This window comes from Haliotis rufescens, unplaced genomic scaffold (assembly GCF_023055435.1).
Source record: "Haliotis rufescens isolate VD_foot unplaced genomic scaffold, xgHalRufe1.0.p SCAF_5, whole genome shotgun sequence".
In the NCBI taxonomy this organism is placed as follows: domain Eukaryota; kingdom Metazoa; phylum Mollusca; class Gastropoda; order Lepetellida; family Haliotidae; genus Haliotis; species Haliotis rufescens.
The window spans coordinates 41,218,758-41,232,536 of record NW_025964223.1 but is presented as its reverse complement, the minus strand read 5'-3'; positions in this window follow the sequence as shown (position 1 = coordinate 41,232,536).

Genomic DNA, 13,779 nt, shown 5'->3' with positions numbered 1-13,779 from the left:
GTTATACATACCATACAGAACAGTTATACATACTATACAGAACAGTTATACGTACTATACAGAACAGTTAGACGTACTATACAGAACAGTTATACATACTATACAGAACAATTGTATATACTATACAGAACAGTTATACATACCATACAGAACAGTTATACATACTTTACAGAACAGTTATACATACTATACAGAACAGTTATACGTACTATACAGAACAGTTATACGTACTATACAGAACAGTATACATACCATACAGAACAGTTATACATACCATACAGAACAGTTATACATACCATACATAACAGTTATACATACTATACAGAAGTTATACATACCATACAGAACAGTTATACATACCATACAGAACAGTTATACATACCATACAGAACAGTTATACATACTATACAGAACAGTTATAGATACCATACAGAAAAGTTATACATACAATACAGAACAATTATGCATACCATACAGAACAGTTATACATACCATACAGAACAGTTATACATACCATACAGAACAGTTATACATACTATACAGAACAGTTATACATACCATACAGAACAGTTATACATACTATACAGAAGTTATACATACCATACAGAACAGTTATACATACCATACAGAACAGTTATACACACCAAACAGAACAATTGTATATACTATACAGAACAGTTATACATACCATACAGAACAATTATACGTACCATACAGAACAGTTATACATACCAAACAGAACAATTGTATATACTATACAGAACAGTTATACATACTATACAGAACAGTTATACATACCAAACAGAACAGTTATACATACCATACAGAACAGTTATACATACCATACAGAACAGTTATACATACCATACAGAACAGTTATACATACCATACAGAACCGTTATACATACTATACAGAACAGTTATACATACCATACAGAACATTATACATACCATACAGAACAGTTATACATGCCATACAGAACAGTTATACATACTATACAGAACAGTTATACATACCATACAGAACAGTTATACATACCATACAGAAGTTATACATACCATACAGAACAGTTATACATACCATACAGAACAGTTATACATACCATACAGAACAGTTATAGATACCATACAGAACAGTTATACATACCATACAGAACAGTTATACATACCATACAGAACAGTTATACATACCATACAGAACAGTTATACATACGATACAGAACAGTTATACATACCATACAGAACAGTTATACATACTATACAGAACAGTTATACATACCATACAGAACAGTTATACATACCATACAGAACAGTTATACATACCATACAGAACAGTTATACATACGATACAGAACAGTTATAGATACCATACAGACCAGTTATACATACAATACAGAACAACTATACACACCATACAGAACAGTTATACATACCATACAGAACAGTTATACGTACCATACAGAACAGTTATACATACCATACAGAACAGTTATACATGCCATACAGAACAGTATACAGCTGATAAAGTTTACAAGTATACATTGTTCACTCTGATATTTGGAAACATTTACATGAAGAGAAATACAGTTATGTGGCATATTCACTGAATGGGTGTACGCTGCGTTATCACGTAATTTCACGGCAGGGGACACCAGAAATGGGCTTCACAGACGCTTTTCAAGAAATAATCGGATCTGGGACAGACAATATAGTGATTGACATCATGAGCATCGATCTACGGAACTGAGATATGACGACATGCATCAATCAAGTCAACGAGTCTGAACACCCGATCCCGTTAGTCGCCTCTCACGACACACATGGGTTGCTGAAGACGATTTCTGCCAGGATCACCACGGGGGGCATACATATATATTATACTCCGGACACTATACTATATACGAATACATTAGATATTTAGCTATGCTTCAAGTAAGCATGGGTTGCTGAAGACCAATTCTAATCCGGATCTTAACAGCTGCCGCTGACCATTTTGCCTGTTTCTCAGAGGATCCAGCTGACAAACCGTCATCCGAGAAGGTGACTATTCTGCAGACCCCATTTCCACTTCTTAACTGTCTTGTAACTTGGCTGAGCACACATGGGGCAGGGACGTTATAGCAAAGGGATACACCAGGAACCTATAGTAGCGGACTGTTCCTGTTTTGTCTCTCCGTGAAAAAGAAATAACAATAAACATATATATCAATATAAACTGAGGCAATCATTGGTTCCAATATATTTCAGAGCCGTTTTCCAATACTCATATTTCGCGCTACGTTTAAGATGAAAGCTGTTAATCCTGCGTAGGTGAAGAACTGACTTCATCCCGGAAGACAGGACCGAGACAGACCGCGGGCTCCCCACACCAGAAGGAGCAACACTCACACATCAGCTGTGTGTTGTTAAGCTCGCCGATAGCCTGCGTGACAACGTCTCTACGCTGTGTTTGAATGCTGGCTGTTATTTTTACAAATTGGGCTACAAATAAAAGGTACTACAACAAATTGATGTAAACTAATATATCTTTGAGGGTGCACCCTCATCTTCATTGTTCGCAGTCAAGTCTTCTTTCTAACTGACACAATTTGCATTTCACGTGACCGGACTTCGCTCTCGTTTGTAAACAAACGCACTACTGAAATCAGATAAGTCGCATCGTCCCTTGGCAAGGGGCTAAATTTTTGCAGGTACCCAAAGGGGTTAGACGTCTGCACGTGGAATCGTATAACCATTGTAAAGAAAAGAAATAGGCAAATAGATTTTCACGTTTTATCACATTTCCTCAATGAAAGTTAACCGTTGTATGCCATATGCTTATCAAAATGTGTCGACTATTTTCAGGTGATTCAACTATAATATTAAGTTTCACAAATATAATTTGTTGAATGGACGGCATAGTAAGTAAATTAAGGATCCACACATCATTTTGTCCTGTGGCAGAGGTACCAGGTTCACCACAAGAATCTACCCCGGGGTATGAGAATGACACCTTAGATGACAAAAACTTTATGTCACGTCACAGATAGTTTCTTTGTTTGTTTGTTTGTTGTTTAACGCCACACTCAGCAATATTCCAGCTATAAGACGGCTGTCTGTAAATAATCGACTCCGGACCAAGTCAGCGAGCCTGACCACCCGGATCCCGTTAGTCGCCTCTTACGACAAGCATAGTCGCTTTTTGCGGCAAGCATGGGTTGCTGAAGACCTATTCTACTCCGGATCTTCACGGGTTACTGGTCTGTTATAACCTAAAGTTGTGGTAATAAAATTATGACCAAGTACGTGAAAAGATAGGGAAATTATCTTGGAGCGCAGCAATATCAACTTCTCATGCTTATCTGAATTTCCACATACGACTGCTTGGTACACCACAGTGACCACAAAAACCGCAGCTCTTCGTACATGTGTACCCACTGCAGCGAGCACAGAAACCTCACAAAAATCCGGGCTATCATTGTTTAGTGCCTTAATCTAGAAACCGGATCAAAGTTCCGGGAAGTTACCATCATAATATGCAATGAAACACACTTAAAATACTTCTACGAAAAAAATCCTTACTACGAGGTACAGAAAGACGTTAGTTAATACTTATGTCTTATAAGCGATCCCCTATCGACATTAAGAAGGTGATTGTTACTCACCTAATACTTATGTAAAACGACGCCCTAACGATCAATCAGGTTGTGACTGACGCGCACCAAGAAGTACAATCACCATTTAACACTATGCTAAGGGGAGGTAACTTTTGGAGGACCAACTCGTCAACTCTTTACCTCAATATGTATTATTCCCTTATAGTTCGTTCATCTGGGTTTTTTTAAGACAAAAGCCTAATTTTAAATAATAGGACGATCTATCCAAATGATTTTTGTACATTCAGTAGGACGTCGACGGGTGACGGGTGTCGTAGATTTTTTTTATTGGATGTCTGCCCTGGATATATCTTTTAAGAAAAGGAGTCATAATTTGCACAATTCTCTCAACACAATTCTAAACTTTGATAAAGGTTAGTGGATTCTCTTGCCTCGGTAAGATGAGCTTGCACCGGTCTTCATGCGGACATGACGATCAAGGTGATTGTATTTATACTACAAATAACTTGTACCTGCTTCATTTCATTTTGAATAAAATATGTTTGAACTAAACATAACAAATAACAGTCAAATGAATAACAATCATGTATATCATAATAGAATTCATATCCTTTCAGTCTTCAGTACTGACGTAAGAGGCACCTGGCGGGATGGTTGGTCAGGCTCGCTGACTTGGTTTAGCTGTCAAATTTCATTGACGATGACCAGTGGTGTTCTCTTCTGCCCACAAATACCCCCCCAATTGCCAAAACAGGGGATAACTGCCGTCTCAAGGATGTCACATGCTGATATCGAGGTCAGTTCAGTGTATCCTATCTAAAGAGTCAAGTTTACAATTGAATGACCAAACAGATCGTTTGTTTAACGCCGATATCCCAGCTATATAACGGCGGTCTGTAAATAATCGAGTGAGGACCAGACAATCCAGTGATTGACACCATGAGCATCGAACCACGCAATTGGGATACGATGACATGCATGAATCAAGTCAGCAAACCTGACCACATGATCCCGTTTTTCGTCTCTTTCGACAAGCATAGTCGCCTTTTACGGCATGAAACATCCACATAACATTACCGATCCCCCGCCAAATGGATGGGTCTCCACAATGCTGTGTGAAGCCATTGCTGTATTTTCCTGTCTGCTGTACGTCCGTTTACCATAAAATAACTCTAACCGACCTACTTCACACAAATGGACCCTCTCCCATCATGCAATATTAAAGTTTAGACGTTGATTGGGTCATACCAAACAACCATACCATACCTGTCAATCTCAACAAAATAGTACCGAACTTTCAACTAATTGCAACAGAATTTATTTTTCGTTTTTTTATGTATGCGAATATAATGCAATTTTTACGTCACACCATCACAATTGTTTTGCTTTATCTTGTGTCAAGTGTTTTGCCCTCTCATATTTCTCGTTACCATGCACAATCCTGTCCCTGGTTCTATCCTTCAAAATTAAGAAATTGCGTGATGAGAAGTGTAATTAAACACCCATTATAAATATATAATAACTCTATCTGCTGAATGACATTTCAATCACCCGAAAGCTTTTATTTGTGATATGTGCATTTATATTGTGCCAAATACCATTCACCGAGTGGATGCTCATAGCTCTACACTATCATTACCCCGGACAATGGGCCAGAGTGCACTCGATTGTCATTCTCAGCTCCCTGGGAAGTATTTATGTGTTTGAAAATCTTTGGCAACATAGCATGTTTAGTTTGATTACGATCGGGATTATATAACGTGAAAAATTGCGTGACAAATTCTTTACGAAGATTCCATTGAAATACGGAACGAGAACGTTCTTGAAATGTATAAATGGTATCATAACCGGACATCGAAGTGTTATTTATTAAAGTTGTAAGTTTGAAATTCATAATTGGACGGATTGAGACGAAAAGACAGAGATCTTTATACATTCGCAACGTCGGAAGCTATATACTTTGTCAAGCAATACTGACAGAGTTCAGTTTGCGAGTATTGTTATATCAAGATTATGCTATGAAATACATTAAACCAGTAATGCTGACTTACTAATAGATCGTAAAGGCGACTAACGGGATCGGGTGGTCAGGCTTGCTGACTTGGTTGATGCATGTCATCATATCCCAATTGCGCGGATCGATGCTCATGATATCAATCACTGGATTGTCTGGTCCCGACTCGATTATTTACAGACCGCCGTCATATAGCTGAAATATTGCTGAGTCCGGCGTAAAACAACAAACCAACCAACCAACTACTAATGAATCACACTATGTCATGTGCGTTGTTAGCGATACAAAATGTGTTGTAACTTTCATTCGAATGTTTCAAGACGGTATCTAAATACATGTTGATGCCAATTCAAATGAAATTAATTTTTAGGCATGCACAAATGATTTCGGGGTATTTTATTGTATTTATGAAAATAATATATTACAAAGGTTTGATTAACAGTATAAGAAATCAAACAAATTGAAATGTACCACACAATTATGCAAGTGACGAATCGAACCCGTGGTATAACTGATGGGAGTTGTTAGCGATATAGAATTTGTAAATATAAGTGAGGGCATTGGCATCTTGAGAACCACTGTTTTGGAAACTAGTTTATATTTCTTGTCTCATGCACAACTAGTTTCAGTTGAACAAATATATCGACACCAAGTCGTAATATCTCCCTAATTGTTATAATAGAGATTACAGCATATTCCGAATTTGAAATTCTCCGATAACGCTTCGCGTTCGGTTTCAAATGAAATTTAGAGACTATCCATTCGGTCTAACATTAATCAATGTACGTTTATCTCCTAAGTGAAAGGGCTTGGCTCGGACCAGTTTTCTTCAAATGCGATGTACTGTGACATGACAAAGTGGTATAAATGTAGATATAATACTATTCTATAGATGTAAAAACATTTGATGATACATATATTATGTTTTAGTTGATTGTCACAGCCCGTGGCAAATCGGACGGAACACTTGTTGAGGGCATTGGGAAAATAGGTTAATTTTAACCAACGTATCTGCTTTAAATACGACGAACAGTGACATTATAACGTGGTATTTACTTAGATATAGTTCAATGCGATAGATGTAAACGCTATTGGTATCTGTTGCATCAATAATATGTAGATATGGTCGTCGATAATAGAGTAATTAGCCAATAATCACGTTAAACCGACTTTTAGGCAATTCCATATTGAGTGGATATCTCAGAGCGATATGGCGATGCATGGCCCCACTCAACCATCATAACTTACAAATATATCAGCACAGCCGTAGCTCACAAGCCCTTAGATCTCCTTGCTGCTATCAAACAGCATAACATAGACCAGCTGCTGTCCAGTACTAGTGTTCTTTGCAAAGGGTGACCAGCTTTGAATGTGTGGCTCACTACTTATTCACATTGGTCAAACAATGGTCTGAAACTAGGTTGTTTACGCAGTTTGCGACCTTGTACCTATTTTGGAATTCACGTTGCAGGAAGTGAGGACATGACTGTGCAGAAATTTGCGTCGGGATGAACATAATGATTGGGCTGAAACCATTATGCAGTCATCGTTTGAAATTTGAATTGTACCGGTAGTCTCCGATAAATACGAGGGGTTGCTGAAACGTTCTGAGCCAAACTACGAAGGATGTAGAGTTTGCATGTATTAAGTAAGGGCCTTTTGATATCCCGAGAGTAAATGGGAATCACTATTGTTTGATTAATTTTTGCTTAGTAATAATGCGTTGAGTCTTAATACACTTATTCAGCGTGTATGAATACAGGCAAATACATACAATATATAGCATTTAAATCATTAATTAGAACAAGAACAAAGAAAACTAAACTGATTTGAAATGATTTTGTATGAATAATAGTTCATCTGCATTGCATAACAAATATTGACAACTATATTTTTTTCCCTTGATTTTGTAGGTACAACAACTATTCCACATGTGACCCGGAAAGATTCGGGTTAGAATATGTCTTCAGCAACCCTTGCTTGCCGTAAAAGGCGACTATGCTTGTCGTAAGAGGCGACTAATCGGGTGGTCAGGATCGCTGACTTGGTTGATGCATGTCATATTGCTGAGTGCGGCCTTAAACAACAAACAAACAAACAAACAAAAACTATACCACATGTACAATATATTTTTGTTCAAAGGGAGACTATTTCATGCTTAAACATTTTGATACAATTGTAACACTACCATTCCTAAGCCCAGAAGGTGATGCAGCGGTTTGTCCACAACAAGTAAGCGAGTTCAAACTGCAAACACGCCAAGAGAAACACAAAATAACGTGTGTCCTATTTATTGGACATGTCAGCTTGACTTGTGGAGTGCGAACAGTGCTCTACTTAAGTTGACGGGCATGACCTTTCCTAACAGGCGTCGTGTGGTTTGCATTTTGAATTGACAAGCTTGTCTCTGTTTGTGGGGTGACATTGCAAGTTTCTCACATGTAGACTTACATCTAGTCTCTGAAATGAACATATCGTACAGTGAGTGAGTGAGTGAGTTTGGTTTTACGCCGCTTTTAGCAATATTCCAGCAATATCACGGCGGGGGACACCAGAAATGGGCTTCACACATTGTACCCATGTCGGGAATCGAACCCGGGTCTTCGGCGTGACGAGCGAACGCTTTAACCACGAGGCTACCCGACCGCCCCCATATCGTACAGAACGGTATAACGAGACATGCTTTGTAACAGTTGTTATCGCGGGCCGCTGCGCTGACTGCACGTGCAGAAGAGGGCTGTACGTGCAGAAAGAATCACGTCCGTCGTACCACATGGCATTGTGTCGTTGACTGTTCACAAGAGTGAGTGAGTGAGTGAGTTGGGTTTAACGCCGCTTTTAACAGTATTCCAGTTATATCATGGCGTGTCAGCTTAATGTGGGAGGAAAGCCCGAAGTGATGCAGGAGGTCAGACGTTTATCACTTCGGTGAAACCCACGAGCACGGGTATGGTGCTGACAAACCTAGGAACATAATCGGGGCGAACCGGGATTCGAACCCACAATCATAGGTTTCTGGCGTGCCCAAGGGACGCAACTCTGCAAAGCGAATCGCGGCGCCTTAGACGACTGGGCCACCCGTGCCCCCCTGTTCACAAGAGAGGATGTCTGACGATGACGATATTTTCCTTACTCAAAGTAAGTTAATTGATGAAAATTCTGCAGAAAAGGATGAGGATGACTTTTGTTTCCGTTTTTGTGACCCTTTGTCAGATGATGAAGTTGCTAAAAATTGCTCCCCAGGTTTTACCTGGGGAGCAATAATTATTGTAAAACCTGAGGAGCAATTGTAAAACCTGCTGAGTGGTCTTACTACAAAAGAAAGGTCGTCTGGGAGATGGTTACAACACCATGATAGGTTTATAAACAGTATTAAGGTATATTTGCAGTGGGCCTTTTTGAGTCTCTTTACTGACCCCACCTGTACGATGTGAAAATCCCTTATTGTCACTTGCCAGATTTGACTTGTACCACAAATATTCCCGTATTTGTGAACAGTTGACTTGGCCTTGAGTGTGTTTGTGACAGTTCCGACCGGTGGGGCAGGATACCTGGTATAATCACTAATTGATAGTGATTAATGTTAAACACTTGCTTTAGGCTACTGGCAACTTGACGTCAAGTGGTTAACTGTACAATATAAGCATGGTCATCCCTGATATATATCATGTCATTGAATCACGGAACATCTATATGACAACAGATAGATCATTTATGCGAAAAGATATATTGTCCATACACCAGCGTGACCGTTGCCGATAGAGGTTAAGGCTATGCTAGTTAACTGTCTATACGTGTGATATGAACGCTCGTATCGCCATACCTTCTTCTTCTAATTAGAGATTTAACGTGCGTTTTACGCTTATTACGTATTTCGCACACGGGGCTGCACTATACTACTTTGGTGAAAAAAGGTGGAAAAGATGTTGAGAAGGGAAGTCCTTGATGTGGCCAACTTGGTGAGTTGGAAGGCTAGGAGCCTCCTGGCGATGCGTTCCTCGATGTTGTCCGATCCCTGGAATTTCTTCATTGTGAGCTGAGCAGCCGTTTCCTATGAATCCAGGGGGCGCTGCCATGTCACAACTGGAGAGGAATTCCGAGAGGCCCTGGAACGAGCTCAACTCGTGCAGGAATCGCTCTGACCCCAAGTATTGCACCATGACCATGGTTGGACGGGCGCGCTCACTGAGATACATGCAGCCGTTGGATTCCAAGGGTAGTCTGTCTTACATAACCTGATACAAATAAATATCAAATACAGCCCACGCAAGTCTATAATGTTTGGCAAGTCTAGGTTACTGAGACACTGGGCTCCCTTTTATCATATTTTTATTAAGATAACTGAACAACTGTTTTTTTCTGTACGATATGTTCAATTCAGAGACTAGATGTTAGTCTATGCCAAGGGGTGTGGAGATCCTTGTGGTGATCCTCTGGGATAGGTGGGTCAGGTCCTGACGAGCCTCCCACATGCACCGTCAGTTTTAGGTTTGACCGACCGGATCAGCACACCTATCGATGTAGTGAAGGGGGTATATAGTGAAAAAGATCGTCCATTGTATATGGGTGTATGACACAGGACATTCAGTGCATATACACACATCATACCAATTGACAAATACCTCTGTGGTTATGGAATGACATTGCAAGTTTAAGAAGTTTCGCAATGTTTACTTTTGTGAATTAATACATGCAGTTATGTCGACAAGAGACTCTACCTTATGCAGAGATTTCTTATCAATATGAAAAGTTGCTTTGTGCTTTTATGTACGGGCAGTGGGGTACTTGGTAAGTACATGGGTCATACAGCATGGATTACATCTACAAACATTGAATACATACATTAAATATATCTTGGATCGTGATACCAGGTTTATCAGATCAGTTTATAGCACCGATAAATCGCAAAGAATAATGTGGACCAAAGCGCCGTCTATTTCACGATAAAACATTGTTAGATCACGACGTCATTTCTGGAGATTCGAACATGCACTCGCAACTTCATGAAGTTGAATTTGAGAGGGAAGTTCCTGATGAGTTGTTCTCCACAGATGTACCTGGGCTACGTAAATGAACGCAATTGCAACACGGTCACATTCAAATGTTGGAGAGATATGACAATCTGAGAAGAGGTGACAATATCCGAAAAATACCAAACGTTACCCTGTTAAAAAAAGTAGACTTGTCATTGCCGAGGTCAGATTGTATTCAGGGAGTCATAATTATTTAAATACGAATACATATTTTTAAAGCTCGTACATTTTAATAACATTCTAAAAGTGGCTGTAAAAAAGTGTTGATATCTCATAAGAAATAAACGACTCGTGATCATTGTTGATCGTACAATAAAACACTGCAGGAGGATTAAACCACCCGGGGCTGCACCCCACACATCAGGGTTGCACCTATTTTATCAAAGAACGATGTTGACCTGTCATGGCATCCCTTAGGATTTTCCTCCAACATTTAGCTGAAAAGCCTTGCCATAACTGAAATACTGTTCAAAGCGGTCTCAACAACATCCAACTCCATCAGCCCACCCCTTCGTCAACAGCTGGCGTTTGTGGAATTAAACATGGGAATATGGCCATCCAGCCGTTCAATGACCAGATTTACCCACTTCAGAAATGTTACCAACTCAGTGAGTGAGTGAGTGAGTGAGTGGGCTTCACACATTGTACCCATGTCGGGAATCGAACCCGGGTCTTCGGCGTGGCGAGCGAACGCTTTAACCACTAGGCTACCCGACCGCCCCTACCAATTGAGACATGGCGCTTTAACATATATAACAATCTCGTTAATGTTGGATGTTTTCTCCGATACGATACCTCTTTGCGTGATGATCTGACAAACCTTCCATAGGCCACGTCATGGGAACTTTCATCCCATATATATCCGATTTCTGTATATCAAAAGCGAACATATATCGGCAGTTAAGGGAATATGATAGAGGCCATATATTGTCCTGTACATTTGATACACCCAATCATTCTGAAGTCAAGGCGTCTGTATCCAAAAGGTTGTAAAATGCTATGTGTATGTTCTGTGTGAGTTTTCGTTTCATAAGATCCAAATTTCTAAATTTAGGTGGTCAATGACAGCGACATCACCGTTTCCATAATCACAAGCAATGAAGCCGAATCTTCAACTGTGTGGTCAAAATCGGTCAGGGTCGACCTAACAGAGAGGTATGGTATTGGAGAACGATCTAATTTTATTGAGACTGCAAATACATGGCGTAGATTGCAGGTGCGCATTTATGTACTGAAATAAATTGTAGGTGTACATTAATGTACTGAAATAGATTACAGGTGTACATTTATCAACTGAATTAAATTTCATATATATATTAATGTACAGTAATTGCGCCTTTGTTTGGGATGTCTACTGTATATTAGTTAAAACATAATATTTAAAGTATCGTGTACCCTGGACATTTTCCCGTGATAATATAAACGGGATTCAAATATTGAATTGCAAGTTGCGTACGTAGCAGTACAAAACAGTCCTCGGCAGACGTTGGTAACACTGCTTCAGCTTGACGGAGGCCGATCACGTGACGTACCACGATTTTGATACGGATACCAAAGGCAAGTAATGATGCTCTGCGACACATGCCTATACCCAAGCTACGACTAACTGCAATTTTCTTGCTTCCAATCGACAGACAAAGTTGTTATGTTGTGCTTCAGTTAGCCCTGGCATGTCCTCACAGTTTAACAGGTGCCAACATACAATGGTGACTGATAACCAGCCTATTTTTCTATTTGTAATACTGAACATACTTCTGCAATGATCCGTTTATCATGTGGTATTATTTTCTAAAGACTTCCGTCATATGCATTTCGTCGTTGCTGCATTTCGCAATTAAAATATTGTTTGTATTCCTAATATAATATTTAAACACACGAGAGTAACAATATCATTAGCATTTTAATGTAATTCTGAAAATACTCGATGTTTCAGATGTATTTTTAGTCAGTGAAGTAACTTTTGAAAGTGCGTAGGAATACAGTGTATGAGTGAACTGCCCCATTTATCATATAATGTCTCGTAGGTGTAATTATATATGCAGGCTGAAATGTCTTGTATTACATTTCAAAAGTAACGAAGAGAAATATGTTTACATGAAAAACATGAACGTGTTTTTTTAACATAATGTTTGCAAAAAGAACATAAACATGCATAAAATGCCTAAATGAACACATTTTACTTGTATATAAACTCGTAGGGAAAGGGCCACCTAAGTTCGATAACAATAAAACATTTTTAAAACAAACAATTGTTGTGTCATTGCAGGAATATACTGACCATGGTACAAAGGATAACGGGACGGAATACGAGGATAATAATACATCCTCAGATATACCAAGATGTTTGGAAGGACTCTGTTATTGAAACGTTTCGTCAGTCTGCAGCTGATATGTTATCACATTCTGTATTAGACAGTGACAGAAACCAGGTTCCACTTAATCTCGAATCTGCTGTGGAAACTTTAGTTGATATATTTCATATTTGTGCTGAGTCTTGTGACCTTTTAAGAAAGAATTATACGCAAAGCAATTCAAACTTTAAATATTAGTTTTTGTAAATTTGTTTTGGAGTAGGTAAATATGTATCAAACACAGCAATATTGGCTGAATGTGGACGATAGGGTTTGCATGTGGGTTATCATGTGTGTGTTTGTTTGTTGTTTAACGCCGCACTCAGCAACATTCCAGCTATATGACGGCGGTCTGTAAATAATCGAGTCTTGACGAGAGAATCCAGTGATTGACATCATGAGCATCGATCCGCGCAATTGGGATCGATGACATGCATCAACCAAGTCAGCGAGCCTGACCACGCGATCCCGTTAGTCGCCTTTTACGACAAGCATAGTCGCCTTTTACGGCAAGCATGGGTTGCTGAAGACCTATTCTACCCAGGAATCTTCACGGGTCTGAAAATTTATGAGACTTGTAACTTAAGGTATTATTCACACGTTTAGATATCATTGGATATGGAAATTATGTTGCAGCTTTCAGAAATACATATCGCAGATATATGCTGTGCCTGTCGAGAATAAGTGAATTGTCTACACCGAGTAATCTGGGGAGAAGAGAAGATATTGTTTATTCACAACGCTTGTGTCGGCTATGTAAAAATGGTTCTATTGAGGACGAAGTT